The 17,045-nt window shown below is 40.0% G+C and overlaps 2 protein-coding genes and 1 long non-coding RNA gene across 3 annotated transcripts in view; 1 reads left to right on the top strand and 2 right to left on the bottom strand.

The window, feature by feature from the left end:
* Nucleotides 1-17,045, top strand: part of LOC145436443 (uncharacterized) — a 512,022-nt gene that overhangs the window by 133,479 nt on the left and 361,498 nt on the right. The gene's annotated exons all lie outside the window — the stretch shown is intronic.
* LOC145436382 (protein bicaudal C homolog 1-like) overlaps nt 1-17,045 on the bottom strand; it is a 788,516-nt gene that overhangs the window by 758,920 nt on the left and 12,551 nt on the right. The window lies entirely within an intron of this gene.
* Nucleotides 3,395-6,436, bottom strand: LOC145449708 (uncharacterized). The gene is made up of 3 exons (XR_013918331.1): nt 6,292-6,436; nt 5,169-5,325; nt 3,395-4,058 (listed from the first exon to the last, which is right to left on the bottom strand). It is a non-coding gene; the product is annotated as an uncharacterized LOC145449708 (long non-coding RNA).

The following is a 17,045-nucleotide window of genomic DNA, read 5'->3' as shown; positions in this document are numbered from 1 at the left end:
AATAAAGCAAGTAAGACTTTTTTTTGAGATTGTCAAGGTGCATGCTCGTTTAGTGTTGATTTTTTATACGGCCAGCGCCATGCATAGAGTGGCCCGCAGTTGAAATGCAAAAAATTTTAAAGAAAGATGTTATAATGAAGTGATAGGGTCATTATCACTTTAGGTTTAATCGCGAATATGCATCTTGAGTGCTTTTCCGACTTTTCATTTTCTACTGCACTTGAAGTGATTTATCGCTTCTTGCACTTGGAGCACCTCCGTGATTAGTCTCGGGATCTTATATCGGATGATCCGATTATCCGTATCACATCGGACAAATATTATTACCAATGAGTAATTTCTCCTTAATGTGCCTTTCAACGCATACTAACGCGGCAATGTTTGTGCTCAAGGTTGGGATCTTTTGTTATACATCGGTTATGATGAATTCGTTCGAATGAGGGAAATATTGCTTGATGTCGCGGTATTATGCAAATAAAAATTTTCCTAGCATCAACACTTATTTGCATATCTTGACTTATGTTCGTACTACCTACAGTAATATTCCCCACTGCCTATTTTAAACCTTCGGCGAGCGGGCCGAAGCTATTGTATCAACGGAACCGACACCATCTTATCACCGTATTGCGATACATAACAAGTGGTGAATCGACACTCGCCTAAGAGATAGCTAAATCTATGAAGCTTTTGGCGCCTTCAAATCTAACTACAAAATGTATTCTACGAGACAGAAATCGCCTATCACAATCAGCGCATCGTGAGCCGATCATCGTTTAACAGATATACAAAGATGTATGTGTACAGTACAGTCAGACCCCATAAGCCGCACGTGTCTGGTTGGGTTCAATTCATGTTTTTAGACAAAATAAATGTTACGTGCGTAAAGAAAAAGTCCTTGTCGCTACCGTGACCAAATCGCACATACATGACTGACGGAGAAGGTACATTATAGTTTCGACGCCGAAAAATCTTCATTCTCCAAGGGTAACACGAAAGCTTTATTAGAATGTCAAAACTGAATCACGCCTTTATATGCTAATATGTCAAACTAGAATCGTTTTTTTTCGAGTCTATCGGACACTCGTATAGGCCTATATGTCAGTTCAGTTTAGTGATATTTAGGGCGATTATTTTGACCTATGAACGGAAGATTTTGACCTATAAAATCTAAATTTTTACCTTTTTTACCTTGGAAAACTTAACTTTGACAGCATTTTGCCCTCGTGCATGTACAGTACTTGTACAGTAGGTGTTTTTACACATAATGTTATAAATGTATTACTTATCTTAATTTCTGGTTAGAACTGGCTGTTCTTACGAAGTAGTTTGCCATGAAAAAAAAAACTTTTTCACCGAGAAACTGACAAATGTTTGCATGAAAAAACCTTATTTAAAAAAATATGGAACTATGAAGAATAATTCCAGTAGTTGCATCATGCATTATGGTAGAAATAATTAAGATTTGTAGTAATACAATGTAAGATACTTTCCGACATTCTCGGGTAGAAAGTGTCTGTCCTAACTGATAATGGAAAAAGAACATTCAACAGCAGCAGTTGTCAGCTGGCAACACTCAAGTTGTGAGTACGCTGCTGGTGACAAACCGTGTTGCTTTGTTCTAACAATGTTGTGTACATCACATTTTTCATCATGCGCTTCTCGATATAAGAACCGATGCTCACGTAGTCTTGTGCAGTATGGAATTATGACTTTTTTTTTAAATGTCAAAAATCGTCCTGGTAACAACGTAACCGTATCAAAATACCACGAGATTTCGATAAATGAATCGATAGGAAGAAGACGAAACGTCATTCCATGGTATTTCAATCAAACACCCACCTTGGCCTGGAACATGTATATAATATAAGAGGAATGTACACTGAATCAAAACTAAAAACATAAAATAACACAAAACGTACAAGGGATGGAAATGAAGTGAAATGTGTCAGCAGGCTAAATGGACATATCAGATGGCAATCCAATAATCTCGAACGCACATCAGTATTCATTCAGTGGAATGTTCGAGCATCGTGACTTAAATGTTTACTTGCACGGATATCATGTGCCGCCAGTTGGCGTCCTTTGTTTACCAACTGCTGGCGGGAATGCAGTTAACCAAAGGCAAATTGCCCAAACCCTGAAGAACGCGAGAACTGGCTCCATGCTACACGTACCGCACTGCTTTTACTTTCAGACTAAGCCTTTCCTTTATTGTAAGATTCGTGGTGAGAATCCCGGTCCATACGACCGAGATAGACACAATACAGAAAAGTACTGTCAATTACTGTGATAAATGTGATCCGTGAAAGCGGTGTTTTCGTTTTGGTATTCGTGGTGTTTGTCGACTACTATGGTCGTTTACATCAGGGATATCTTGATTTTTATTCCGTAGCTGACGAATTGCAGCACCGTTAACTTCTAGGCTTTCATAAGACACCGCTTACACGGATGAGATGGCGAGATGGAGCCTAGCTGAGCCTCCAGCAATTAGATAGGAGTTCTAGAATCGACCGTGGTCGGACTCACATCCGCAATCTATTAGTGTTGCAGCTGTGGATTATACCACTACGCTATCTCGCCACTATGGCGCACAAGCAATGTCTCAAAAAACCGTTAAAACGAAAATGGAGCCTTGCTATAGCAGACTTGGGCAGCTAGAAAAAATTCAATCTTTTCCAAATTAGATCAGAATAAGATTTATAGTTACGCAGTTTCAAATTAGTCGAGAAGTGAAGTATTGAATTAGAATTACTGAATTCACGAAAAGTTGGACATTGAATGAAGTCAGAGTTCACTCTCATAAGCATTAGAATAACAAACGTCTGTATAGAAAGCTTGACTCATTTCGCGCTGTACAGTTATCCTGTAGGGCTGGGCATAATGATTCGAGTACTCGAATCTGAATCGAGTATTAATTTTGATGATTCGAGTCGAGTAGAAAAACATGATTTTTTCGAGTACTGAAGTTATACGCTCCTCGCAACTGAAAGGTAATTTACTAACGAGAGTTATAGTTTTGATACTAATTTTCACTGAGGAAGCATTAAAACCTTGATTGGCCGTGTCGCAGCATACGAGTCATAGTATAAAGCTACGAACGTTACTGGAAATAACACATCTCCGAAGTCATGATCAATCCACAACATTGTCAAGAAGTGCAATGAAATCATTATGGTTGGAAAAATACCAAAGTATCTTTAATGTGATGGATAACATGCGTTATGTTGTTTGAGGTGGCATAAAAGGTACATATTTGAATTTTAACATCTTATATGATGTTGTGACGTCATAATGAGTGATACTCGAATACTCGACTCGACTCGAAGCATAATACGTGATTCTGAATCGAATCACTCAGGTACTCGATTTTGCCCAGCCCTATTATCCTGTAACATTTTCAGTAAAACCAGAAATGTGATTGGTATTCAAAGCAAAGATACACCTCCCAAATCAGATAAGGATTATATTACCAGCATATTGTTCTAATTAATCCAACTGGACCTTAATAATTATCTAGTTGTCCATGTATGTGTGCTGCAAATCAACGGACCAGTAATGAAAATCAGAAATATCAGCCCGGTGTAAATGACTACAGTTCGTAACACCATGACTGCCAAAAAAGCAGCCACAGTACTGTAAATGGAAAACATAAACTGGATAAAGCAATAGCCTTTCTGAGTCATTGTTAAACTCGAGCGAGCCCGCATAATACAACTGATATAATAAGACATGGATTGTCGGAATACGTTTTAAATGCGATAATGCGACATTGTCAAAGATGCGCAAATTGCAATGTTATGTGCTTTCAAACTGCGCAGTCCTCACACACGTAGTGGTATCTCGATGCGGGCGGGGCAAACATGATGTTTCTGTACGAGATTGAAATGGCGGCGCCGATGCTTAATTTCCTGCTTGTCGGCGGGATCTCGAATGTCATCCTTTCAGTGACGTAAGGCGATTCGTCGAGCCAAACGGGACTCGCGGTCCCTATTCCGTCGGTGTCTTTTAATCCGATCCAAACATTTTCAGACAGACCCAATAGATCACGGAAAAGCACACTGAAAGCACGAAAACGATTTCAAACAAGGAAGAATGGTGATCTGTTACTGTCAGAAAGGGTTCAGCTCAGTTCCGTTTATTGGTAATAATTTCATCCTTCCAAATAACTTCAAGTTCGTGATATAATGAAAAGATAAGAAAAGTAGTGGTTGAAATCAGACATCAAGCACATGAGCCTTGGCCTTCACAACTATTCAGCCTTTCTACTTTGTACTAAGCTGGAAGTATACAGCTAACGTCGTAAATTATAGTCAATTACAAGTAGCGGTGGCGATTTCCAAGACACGTCAAAACTAATTCGAGCTGAAAAAGGATTGAAAAGCACTCAAGTCAGCAGTTGTCGAGTAGCAGTTAATCGGATGCGGATATTCTTACGAAATTGCGAAGTGCAACTTCGCGACCAACCCGAACAACTGATGGAGTTACTAATAGATACAAGTTTCAAGAATATATTTAGTCACCGTGTCAGTTCAGTTACCGGCTATTTCGACGACCGTCATGACTATTTCACGCGAAAAAACTGATGCAAATATCACCCTTAAACTGTTTCCCAATTTCAAACATTAAAAGTATACGAAGTGTAAAGCACGACCGGTGGAGTGAGTATTGCTGGTAAGCGGAGCCTTAGTAGGAAAACCAAAGGTGAAAACAATTTGAGTTCTTGTCAAAAGTAGTAATACGTCGTTACTAACCTGCTGGTCATAATAATCATTGATGATTCTGAACGATAAGTCGAAGTACCTATTTCAAGACATGCAGCAACTATCTCACACATGTTACTTGTATTGCCGAGGACACAGTGGCACAGAATGTGCTTGGATAGTTCTCCATGATATTTCAATCCTTCATGCAGCAGTCACGAAACATTGCCACTTGCGATTTCGAATGTAGTCAAATCTGATTAACTGCTAAAATGAGAGTCGTTCCCAGGCCGAATATAGGTTTTGAAACGACCTGCTCGAATACTTTTCTGACCTATCATAGTCTACGTCAACTTGAAGCAGTTTTTACACCTCTTGGAAAGTACAGTCCTTTTAGTTGTAGCTCAGTAGACATTGACACCTTTACGCCTTCTGTTGTTTTAGAAATTTGAAGTTAATTACACTCACAGGCGGTCGTCGGCAGTTCTGATGTTCATGTGAACAAGGTGTCCATCGCTAACTTTGGCACAATCCGATATTGCTTCTTCTGCGGTCGCTACATTCGGTCCGACACGATAGCGACAACCCTCGTACTCCACCCAGTCATAAGAGCTTTCCAATAGGTCTGAAAAGGATAATTTCAGGGATATTGGAATATATCCCGATGTCCGATGCCGAAATTATAGTCTAAGGGTCGGAAACTTTGGCTGAATATCTAAGTATCAACAACTCGCGCGTGCGAAGGATTTGTATATGGTTGGTCGCTAACAACGTGCCTTTACATTTTCTCATTACTCAACAGGGTTTGATTACTTGCACTTCCACTTATCAATTCAATTCTCCGATTGTTGCTGACGGTTACCCCTAATGAGTTTCAACCAAAAAGATTCGGTTTGTTTTTCAATACGATAATATTATTCAATTACATATTGAAGTTTTGTATCTCCAATAGTATCACCTACTCTAATATACCGTTTATCAGGCAAAACTGCTAACGTTTTCGTAGTAGACACCAATTTCGGGGTAGCCCAAAATTGTATCGTCTTCATAGAAGAAATTGCCATAGAAAGTACAGGATAAATGGTCCCTGCATGTAACACGGTATCTAAATCACTTGTAAACATTGCGCATATTTGTGGTGACATTGATTGCATTATACAGAGTGATGTTACGTTTTCATGATTTAAAAAGGGATTAGGGGTATAATAGTCTTAATTCGCAGCATGCAGTAGTATGTAGTATATGCAAGATTTCGATTTCGTTCCTAGTTTTCGAACCAGGCAAGAAATCCGAACAATTGAGCTGAAATCTGAGGACCGCAGTTGCGTTTTACCGCACCGATTTCACGCTCATGATTATCTTTCAGGAATTTCGATAAAATTAAAACATAAGTAGAATATATTAGTTATGGTATTCTCTAAACTGGCGTATTGGGTCATCAAAAACGGTAACTTGAAAACTTCTGTTTCGAAAAATGTGACTGATTTTGGATGTAACAACATTCCCCCGCAGGTCACTTGTGCAAATTACACGCGTGTCAGTCATCGGTTACCGATCCCTGATATATTCTGATAATACAGTTCATACTTACTGCTGAGCCATAGAGAAATCCAGTAATTTGTCAAGGATGTCTGGAAGTACCTCTGTGGACGATTAGGCGTACGCACCCTGTATCCGCTGTTAACCAACTTTGAGTCCACTTACTAGAGTAATGAAGAAAAACATGAAATTATATAATTATTAATCAGGAAACCACGAATGTCATAACGTCAGTAATATCATAACCATTGATTTCTAGCTATAACCGCTCAACGAACAGTAAATTTCCAGAGAGGAACGAAGTAGTTTTACTTGAGTTGCTACTCGAGTAGAACTACAAGTAATGTCGAGAACATCTACTCAAGTACATATAGAAGTAGCGATTACTAAGACGTCCCGAAAGCACCTCAACTAAGTATTGTTTCATGAAGTAGATTTGAACGCGGTTTCGCAGAGTGTTGGCAGTTAATCAGTGGGTAGCCTATTTTCGAAGTCGTCTAAATCATAACCACTCTACTAGTTTTGCTTATCTCAAGCCGAAGTGGAAGCTGTCTGAAACATGACCACTTGATCAAATTCTTCAGTACGTGCGAAACCAAATTGATATCATCGAACAAGTACAACATTTCTTCACATCTGACGACCCATGTTTAGTACGGTGTATATGGCATTTTGGGATGTACTGAAATGTATCACGGGCGACGAAAGGACGAGCATTTAATGTCGGTTGGTAAATGCGTAATGACTGCAATTTACTCACCAATCTACGACCCGTTTGCTGCCCTTCAACGGAACTTGCTCTGCACACGACTGTAATTGTAAAAACATTGATGTAGGTCACGTCAGCGACCAATTCATACGTCACACTCACCCACATCGCACACTACCACTAAAAGTAGAATCAAACTCGCGTGGTTTCGCATCTCGATCTGTACAGAGTGCAGAAGTATACAGTGAAAAATCTGAAACATGGCAGAGAATTGATTTGACCTGAAACTCATAATCATAAACAACAGTCAAAATGCTATTTTTTTCAAATGTAACGCAGTACTAAAGGTCTAGGTGAGTAAGTGACTAAGAACCTCTTGCTTTTCGGAGTGTAATGCACTACTCTCACTACTTACTCAAGAGGTTATGTGTATTACACTGCTCCCACTTCGACGTGAACAGTAAATAGGCATTACTGCTCACTTTTTACAATTAGAATTTTAACAAGTTTAAAGTCTATTTCGGATATGCGTCCATCACTTTCGAGAGTGAAATTATCGACAGAACCGCGCGAAATATCTGTTTTATACAGTAACCGCATTTATGTCTGAAGATTAGGGCCGTTATAGCCGCACCCTAAACCCCCCAATTGGGAGGGGCGAGCTCCAAGGGGCCCAAAACTATATCGTGAATTAGCATAAATTATAGCGTATTTTCTGAAAATTTAAGCAACCTTTTCAATTTTTTTCGCTCTACGCGCGATTTTGGGATGTCAATTATATTGATTATTGGGTACCCTCCCCCCCCCCAAAAAAATACGCAAGATTTTCAGAAATGGGCATGTCGGCGTTGGCCATTACCGCGTAACGACGCACCAACACATAAAGTTTTAGGCCATGTAACTTGCGACTCCAAGAAGTGTGCCAGACGGATCGGCAGCGAGAAAACCTTGGCCGGCAAGGACTGCCCTCATGCTGACCGAAAACTTCGTTATATAAATACTAAATACGTATAGCTTAGCGCTGGGTCACTAGACAGTACAATTATAATTTCGTGACAAAAGCGAACAACGAGATGGGGAGTCAGTTTATCACCCTATTGGAGCCCAAGACTCAATTTATTTTTTATTTTTTTATTTTTCTTGGGGGGGGGGGGGGGGGCTTGACGAAGTGCTGTTTCGTTCCTGCCAACGGGTATACACCTGGAGATGTTTAAGTTTTATTGAGGGGTCCTACCTTATCAAAAACACCTCACTCAACTCTCCCGGTAAATCAGATTACGTGAGCAAAGAGAGGATAACAATTGATAGCGATATATATGCAATTCCCGATCATATTGACCGATTCAGTCATGAACTATAGAATTTTCTCGCGTTTAGGCGATAAAAGCTGTTTCACTAAACGGACACCCAATGTAGACGACAAGTAGCGGTAAACAGTCAACAGCTTGAGGGAGGTATGGGGGACCAAGGCCCCCAGAAGTTCGGTTTATAACCATATGGGGGGCCCAAGACCAACATTTGGGGGGGGGGGGAGGACTGACGAAGTGCTGTTACGGCCCTGCTGAAGATCGTGCCTATTTGAAGAGTCCTCAGCGAATTTATTTTTGTTCGGAAGATATATGCTGTAATCTCGAGAATAGCCACATCTGGGCAACTAACTAATAATATGCAATCTCTCGACCAGACCTATTTTTTAAACTAGGCCTACTTCTTTGAATAGTTTTCGGACATTTCCTTTCCTACTTCCGCTCTTTGCACCTTTGTCTTGTCTACAAGCTAATTCTACTTGCATTTGAATAGTAAAGTTACGACCTTATTTCCACAGAAATTAAACAGCTTTAGCATGTTGAGCTTTAGCAAATTCGATTAGAATCCGAACTTGTGAATTCGCAACCCAAGATTGGAGAGAAATACAACAATAAGTTCAGTTCATATCAATCAGAGTCCATTTTTATGAGCACGAGTACGTCTTTGCAGCAAGCTTAGTTCATTTTGCACTGCACAGTTCTGCTGTAGCATTTTTAGGAAACCGCGAAATAGTTAAAATGTTAGCATTGAAAGATTTCAGGAATTAAACTTGAATTATATAACCGGCATTTCGCCTTGATTAGTCCCATTAGACAACTAGAATTATGTGATCGTCCAAGTCTGAATTCTACTACTGTTTTGTGTAAAAATTCTGACTACTTTGACCACCTCTGAATCAAAGCACATCCGCTTATCTTCATACGTGGCATGCTATGCCTACTCTCATCTACACAGAGCCCGGAGATATTCGGGTTATATACGATTTATCGCTGTTCGTATAAATGGGCGGGGATTTCACGCCCCTTATTAAGAGAGTTATTTTTCATGATCTCAAATCGGAGGTTTCCGGAGTCTATACTGTTTGCAAAAAAGATCGCAGATTCTTGAGATTGCATCACGAGATATTGTTTTCGCGGAACTGGGTGTTTTGTATATGGTGTCATACTTTTTCCGAGCTTTTATTATGTACCCGTTAAGGCGTTTTAGGACGAAGTATATGTCTATATTACCATAAGTAGATGCAACCTGTTTCAGATCGCATTGTGGTAATTGAACAGAACCTGTTGATAACATTCTTTAAGTAAATTTGAATAACTCAAGCAGAACATATACTTGCTGACCAACCACGGCTGGTTAAAGTAGACTTCATTGGTACTCAAGTAGGAGTCGAAGCTCCCACGTATATTTCCACTAAAATACAGGTCGAAGTAGCGATACCCAACACATACCCTTTAAGTGGAAATAGAAAATAAAGCTTTCAAACGTACTCATGGAAGTAGCTTCAAAATAGAAAATTTGGTCAAAACATCGTCAAAGCCAGGTGGATACAACAATGTCGGAAATGTTTTCCAACCGTTTACCACAGAGCAAACACGAATAGACTGCCGAAAAGATGGGAAACGATTTTTGGGGAAGCGAGTGGCGCAGTTGGTTATTCACTGCATTCACGACACCAATGGAAGTGGTTTCGAGTTACGGTTCTGCCGGAAGTTTCTCTGGGCTCCTCATCGCCTACCTCACTACTACCGCATAGTACGTTAAAATGTCCAGACGCAAAGTTAGTCGTGCTACGAGTCGGCAGCAAAGACCACAATGGAGACGCATGGGAGCGAGAGAGACGGGCGTCTGAATGAGAGAAAGAGCGAAAGTTGTCCTCAAGATTACGCAAGGCAAAGAAATAGGAACATTACAAATAGTCGTGTCGTGGTGCACAAACTCTGAAAAAGGCGATAAACGCCACCGTCACTGTGCCATTAATATTATTATTATTAATAATATCAATCGATTTTGTTCCGGCTACAAACCGGACATTGCGGACGAGACCAGCTCACCTGTTCAAATTGGGAATAACAGATTCAGCAAATTGTTCAACCAAGTAGAGAGCGTCAGCCATTATTTATTGACATGTCGCAATCAGAGACACAACACGTGTTGGAAGAAAAATATCGCTCCCACCGTAATGAACTTGCTGACTTACGCAATGAAGATGTTGAACATACATTGAGTTTAAACGTTGTAATGTATTAAAACGAATCTTGGATTTTGGCGAATGTAATCGTAAAACAAACATAATCAACAACGACAACAACAACAACAGGAGGATACTTTTTAACTTCCAGGGCACGTCTTCACGACTAACCCCGAGTGAAGGATGCCACTAATATTTTTGTAGTAAGCTAGTAACACAACTTTCTTTTGAGACATTGTTTTTGTGCAGTAGGAAGCGGTTTAGAATATATTTCCCTCACGTTTACGACAGCTTGTGTCATGACGACTGCGTACAGTACCCTATTGTCCGCAAATCGGTGACATGGGTGACGTGATAGCGTAGTAGTAAAATCAACAGCTGCAACATCAATGGGTTGCTGGTTAGGGTCGGACCTAGTTCGACTCCAGAATTCCCACCTAAGTGCTGGAGGTTATAGACTCCTCCTTGCCATCTCATCATTTTAAGATGCGTCGTATAAAAGCCTAGAAGTTCGCAGTACTACAAATCGGCGTCTACGGTACAAAAATGACGAAAATTGGCCCGGTGTAGATGACCATGACCATAGCTGTCGACAAACACCATAAATACCACGAACAACAACAACAACTATACGCGGTACCTGAATACATTTTCAAAGAAAGGAGGTGTTTTTAGTCGTGTCCTATTTCGTTTAGCATTGGTCACTAATATATCTAGCAGTTATGAAAGTAGCCACCTCCGATTACCTGTTAAACGTATTTAACCCTCCTATTACTGCTACAACAACCATACTTACACATGAGTATTTTTCAGAGTTGTCGTCTTTTGCTTCCACTTGAATGTTTGTCGAATGCTTTGACCTATCTTGGAAAGAAATTCGTGTCGGTTGGAAACCAAATGTGCTCTATGGTAAACACGTCGCCTGCCATAGTATGTTATTATCTAGCATAAATCTGGTTGGCATGCAGTGACTTCACTGCTCAACGGCGCATTAATCGACTCGACGATCAGATTAGCTGTTGTTCCTGTAGTGCTGTTTTGATTAAATCGCGGTAGTTTATGTTATTATTGTGAAGAGTTCATGCATGTATTCGTTAAATTATTATTATTATTATTATTAATATGGAAAGAAGTGGCGCTTTCAACCGATGATGGTTATTTGCGCCACGCTCAGTATACATTCAATGAGGCAATCGGAGAAAAACAAAGAGATCAGAGAAATAATTCGCTGGAGAGAATAAATTCTATAACTGGTATAGTTAGGCAATGGAGGGTCAATAGATTTTGTACAGAGAAAGCAACGTTTTCATTGGCACAATGAGCAATCAAAAATCGGCGATGAAATTCAAATTTACGACATTCCATTAGCAAATGTGAAACAGTGTCCGGGACGCAGCATAAGGAACACAAGGGGGAGTCGGCACACCCAATCTTGAATAAATGGGAATTAAGGCGGCAATGACCTGACCGTAGACGAAATAATATTCGATCATAATGACGATTATTCGTGTCGGGGAGGCGGTTGAAAATTGTATTGAAAATTGTATTGAAGCTGTTAAATTATATGGGCGAAATCGTGACATTATCAATCTACAGATTCTGACGAGTCATAAATCTCTCGGTAAGTAATCTTACGATGTTGTGATCATCGTCTTGTCAAAGATTGAACAATAAGATTCCTCGAACATAAACAAGCAATCCCGACATTCTGATGCTATCGGGTTGATTTTTCTGTAGTAAAGAATAGGTTAGGTCACGTAGATATTTGGCTTCTTGATTTCTATTATTAGAAGGTAGAGTATTTGCACTGAGCTCCTGAAAACTAAAGCACAGTCAACAGTAATCAACGAAGTATTTCTACTTTCAGGGAGTGCTTTACGTTTTGCCTTTTTGCTCTGACTATTATTTACACTAGCTCAAGCGGTTATATGTTACTTCCAATGATATATATACAATGATTGGAAACTACCGTGAGCTCTGCGTTTCAGCGTGTTCCTGGTCACGCTTCATCGCATACACAGTTGTGCTGTAAACAAAGGCTTCCTCAGCAATACTTCTTTGAGGAACTAGCGATGATATATAATTCATTGAGTATATTAATCAGTGGCAATTAACGTTAACGTGTTGAATAGCTTTAAAAGCGCATTTCTCTCTCGCGTCTGGCATTTTTCTTCTGATTATGCTAGCGGACCGCTGCCATATAAACGTTGATTCACGTACACGTACTTCGTACAGTCGTACACCTAGTTCACAAGATAAATTTCGCGCGTCATGCGCGTATCGTAAATCCAATTCACAAATTGACGACTCGTAATTATACGCAATTCCCGTGATGTAGCCTTGTGACGACCAACGAGGCTTATGTTCACACAGTCGTGGTCGTTCAACCTTTGTTGCAAGTGACACAACCTTCATTCCAACTTGCTAAATCAATAACATTATATATAATTAAATATCAAGCAGACGTAGTTTCTAAAGGAGTAATTCTAGTTATTTTGAGTATTCGAGTAGGTTTGCTTACTTCCGCGGGTGATTGTTTTCATACTACTCACCAAACAAAAACATCACAACTTGTTTTTTTCCGGGGATATCTAGATCTCCTGAGTTTTGAAGGTTTTTGAAAATAGCATGCACATATTTAATGGCCATTTTGCGGCAGTCACTAAGCTTAACCCTGCAATTTCAAAAGTGACTATTTCCAACTGACTCGGAGCGAACAACCAAATCTACTTTTAGAACTTTTTAAAAGTACTATAGAACTTTAAAAAGTACTATACCGATTTATATTTTCGCTACTTCTATTTGAACCTGCGTAAATCATTGTAGCAATACTTCCACTACTTCAGTAGCAACGCTGCATACATCACCCACCTCTGAAAAAAGTCACCTATCCATGATCATTCCACAAAATCTCGATGCCTTACAATACAGAATTGAATTTTCAGGATTCCATCATGTTATGTAAAGAAATGAGGAAGGAAGATACATACACTTCACAGATATAGAACATTTACGAATACATAATTTAATCCTCAAATCCCTAATTCATGTGTATATGACCGAAATAATGATGCGGGCATTTGAAAAAAAGAAACATTAATATGCAACTGTACAGAACTAGACCAATGCAAAAATAACCATGTGGACAACTAAAACAGTTTATGCCTGATTTGTTAAGCAATAACAGTGCTAGATATCAAGTTTTGTCATCTTCAACTTGGGAAAAGTATTTGGATGATGTCCTTAATAATGCAGCAGTACACTCGCTTTCGTTGGCTCAAGAATGGCCAAATACGACCCGAATGATGCCGTATCTACTCTTGATGAAATCTGCCTTGTTTAGCTATTTGTCCATCTTTGCTTGCTCTTGCCCGAATCATTGGTAGGATGGGGAACATTCTTTTTCCGTAATTTTATATGATATCAAGGTGTCACCGAATTCATTAATATCTGTAAGTGCAGAATAAGGATTCGGCTATTTGACCGTACTTGTCCATGGTTAGTAAATGCATAAATGGTTATCGAGACTCAAGAAGTTTTTGGTTTCCCAAGTTGCTGTTCCTTCAGCACAAGAATCTATCCATTTTCGCATTTTAGGCAAGAAATCATTTTCCAGCCAGTCCAAGCGTGAATCGTCTGGACTGCAATATGGCTTCAGTTGGCGTTGTAGCTGAACTTGGTTGATGTATTCATAATGTCGAACCACTAGTACAGTGGTTCTCAACCGGTGTGCCGCGGCACACTAGTGTGCCATTTAGGTCTCGCAAGTGTGCCGCAAGCGATTTCTTCGAAATTTTGAAAATATGCGCAAAATAATTCTAATCCATAGCAAACCATCTATAATCAAAATCGGTCTCGATGTGAAGTTCGGACATTTGACAAATCAAAATTGCTGTCATGCCCACAATCAACATCCCTCATGAATTCGCTTTACCCAACATATCGCGTGCCTTGAATGCTCAATTCAGTGTTGCCCAATACGTTGATTGATCACAGAAAGGAGCAGACATGGCGGCAAGAAGCAAGAAATGAACTCATTTGGGGGTGATGTTCACGTTTACAAATTCGAATTACATACATAGCCTTCCACATTGCGATTGTTAGGTTGCGTGCCGGCACTGTCGGTAAAATGTAGGGTCGGAGAGCGACGTTATGTTACCGGCGACGGATTTGAATTAAATTGAGAAGTAAGGTTGATCAAATTATATCAGTTTACAAGTGAACCCGCCGCTGAGGTGATTATCCCGGTTTGTTGGACCTATAATTGAACTGCGGGTGGCTGCCTGTAGAACTTTTAAGATAAGGCGAGGCTATTCTCACTCGTGCTACACGATCTGCGGGAAAATGCGTTTGGCATCCTTCTATAGGCCTACGCCTCTAGGCCTCTGTATTCATTAGTGGCGATAGTGCTTGACCTGTTCCATGCGATGGATTACATCGACAATGCGGTAGTGGGCAGAGTTTATTGCCATACAAATCTCATGAAAGAGTATCTAATTGCAACCCGAAGTTTCTGTGACGTCGTTTGCTACTAAATCAAAGGGCTCCCCTCTAGTGTCGTCTTGATATGTCCTGCTTGTTGTAATCAAGAAGGTACGATATTCTGGCCCGATGATTACGACGACATTATTCTATCAGGGCTTTGTAAGCTATATGAGGGACGCTGTACGTAATAAAGTTTGCTTTTGAGAATAATAAAATGAAAAAGCTTATTTTGAAGAAAGGAAGTCACGCGGTGATGACCATTGCAGTAAAAAAGGAGCTTTTGGCAATGGAGGTATATTAGAAAAGAAAGAGCGTTATTATAACGCTACAGTTATGTAAATATAGGCCTCACTTGATGTGACCTAGGCTTCATTATCTGCAAAATTGACAAATGAACCTATGGTACCAAGTGAATTGAAAACGCGCTTTAAAAAGCATACACACGTATCTGACATATCGCCGATCTAAGACTTTTGGATGAGCGAAAACACCAATGTAAGTCGTTTACCAAAACGTTTGAAGTTTCAGCGTGATCGCAGCAGTCCAGTTATGTGATAGCGCAGGTAACAGCTAAAATTTCAAAACCTCACACGGAAGCGGGGGAAGTTATTATTCGGTTTGAATTGAAGACGGAAGAATTGAAAAAGATTTCCATGTTAAATGATACCATTCGTAGACGTATTTGGGACATGTCCGCAGACATATACAAGATACCGTAATTCCGCCTCTGAAGTAGAGCAAACCCTACTTGAGTACTCCGTACAGGTAAAAAATACTTCGTCAGAAACCACCTGTGTACAACTGTAGGTGTTGCTAAGTATTCTGGTAGTTTGCAGGTGCCAAAAGCCAAAAATTTGAAAACCCCTGTGCTAGTGTGCCGCGAACTATTTTTCATTTTCAAAGGGTGCCGCGAGGTCAAAAAGGTTGAGAACCACTGCACTAGTAAATACCGGCAAACCATGCAGAAGCTTCTTTAGCCTCACCTCTCCTGCTCGCATAATACGCGCAACACTATTAGAGAGAAGCTGAGCTGCAAAAATCTCCCGCATCTTTGCCAAGCTTTGCATACGCGAATGAAGTTCGCAAATCTTTAAATCGTCTTTTTTTTGTACAATTGATCCAGCCACGATCTTGACGCATGCTCCTTATAAATTTCTCAAGGTTTTCTGCCCATTCATATTTGGCGCCAGTACAAAAACGTTTTGCTGGAACTTTAAACAAATGCGCATTGGCAGAGGTTTTAGCACACCCTGGTATGCAACACTATCTCACATCTGACGCAACCAACTATTCATCAATCAACTATTAGTGAGAAAAAAGAGTTATAAATATTATAGTAGCCTTCAATAAAATTGCTTTCTGTTAAATGGGTCTCATCGAATTTTCAGGTTGGCCACCCACCAGCAATAAGATGACTCGCAAAAGCATCTTAATCAGTTACGCTTTCAAGATATCAGATGGCGTAATTGATGCTTAAAAATGTTCGAATCTCAATCTGTCCTAATTTTCCAAGCTTTTTTACGCTCATCCACAGGTGCAAAAACCTAAGCAGCTAGTCAGTACCTGAATATTGCGCATTGGCGGAAGTTTGATTAGACCTTAGTATGCAGTACTGTCTCACTATGCTCGCAAAACCTGTTAACAATCAACCAACAAACGAAAAAACAGTGGAATAACTGCCAGCAAAGGTGATAGCAGTACTCCACCACGGTCAACATTACTCAATGAAGTGTATGCAGTCAACCTTATCCGCGCACACGCTGATTTCGGCGGGAGTAAACCTTACAGCGTTAGGGGGCGTGGCAGTTTCCAATCATTGTATATATATCATTGGTTACTTCCAATTCCTACTTAACAGTTTTTGGCCTAACTGCTTTTCACACTTTGAATTCAGTAAGGTGTAAATTAGTTTTGGGGTATTTTTGCATCACATTTTTGAGAAAAGTTGTCATGTTAACCTGGCAAAATAACCTCTGTACGGCGGTAACTGGATTTATTTTCGTAGACTGCACCTAGGCTATTTGCAGCCCCATTATGAATTTTCCGCTAATCGCAAATATGTACCTCGCTCTTCGAAAAGTATTCATCTCGAATTAACTACCAAAAGTACCCTATA

This window comes from Botryllus schlosseri, chromosome 1, assembly GCF_051294905.1.
Source record: "Botryllus schlosseri isolate E-star chromosome 1, Bs_hap1, whole genome shotgun sequence".
In the NCBI taxonomy this organism is placed as follows: Eukaryota; Metazoa; Chordata; class Ascidiacea; order Stolidobranchia; family Styelidae; genus Botryllus; species Botryllus schlosseri.
Note: the sequence above shows the minus strand (reverse complement) of the source record. Positions and strands in the feature narration are given on the sequence as shown.